Raw genomic sequence first — 213 nt, 5'->3', positions numbered from 1 at the left:
AGACCTCCCCTTCTTCTTAGACCGTGCTGGAAACTGACAATTGGTTGTTATTAAAGCATGTAGTAAAAGTAAGAAACGAATGTGTGGACAAAATGTGATTCCTTAAACCTGAAAAACATACAATTGAATTTGCTACCTACAAATGTTGCGAAAATCAAAAACAAAAAACTTCGAGGAAAAAAGTATTTTTACTTTTCAAATGTTGGCAATGTT

The sequence above is a fragment of the Bacillus rossius genome, chromosome 5 (genome assembly GCF_032445375.1).
Source record: "Bacillus rossius redtenbacheri isolate Brsri chromosome 5, Brsri_v3, whole genome shotgun sequence".
NCBI lineage: Eukaryota > Metazoa > Arthropoda > Insecta > Phasmatodea > Bacillidae > Bacillus > Bacillus rossius.
The sequence above is the reverse complement of the archived record's forward strand: the minus strand, read 5'-3'. Positions refer to the sequence as shown.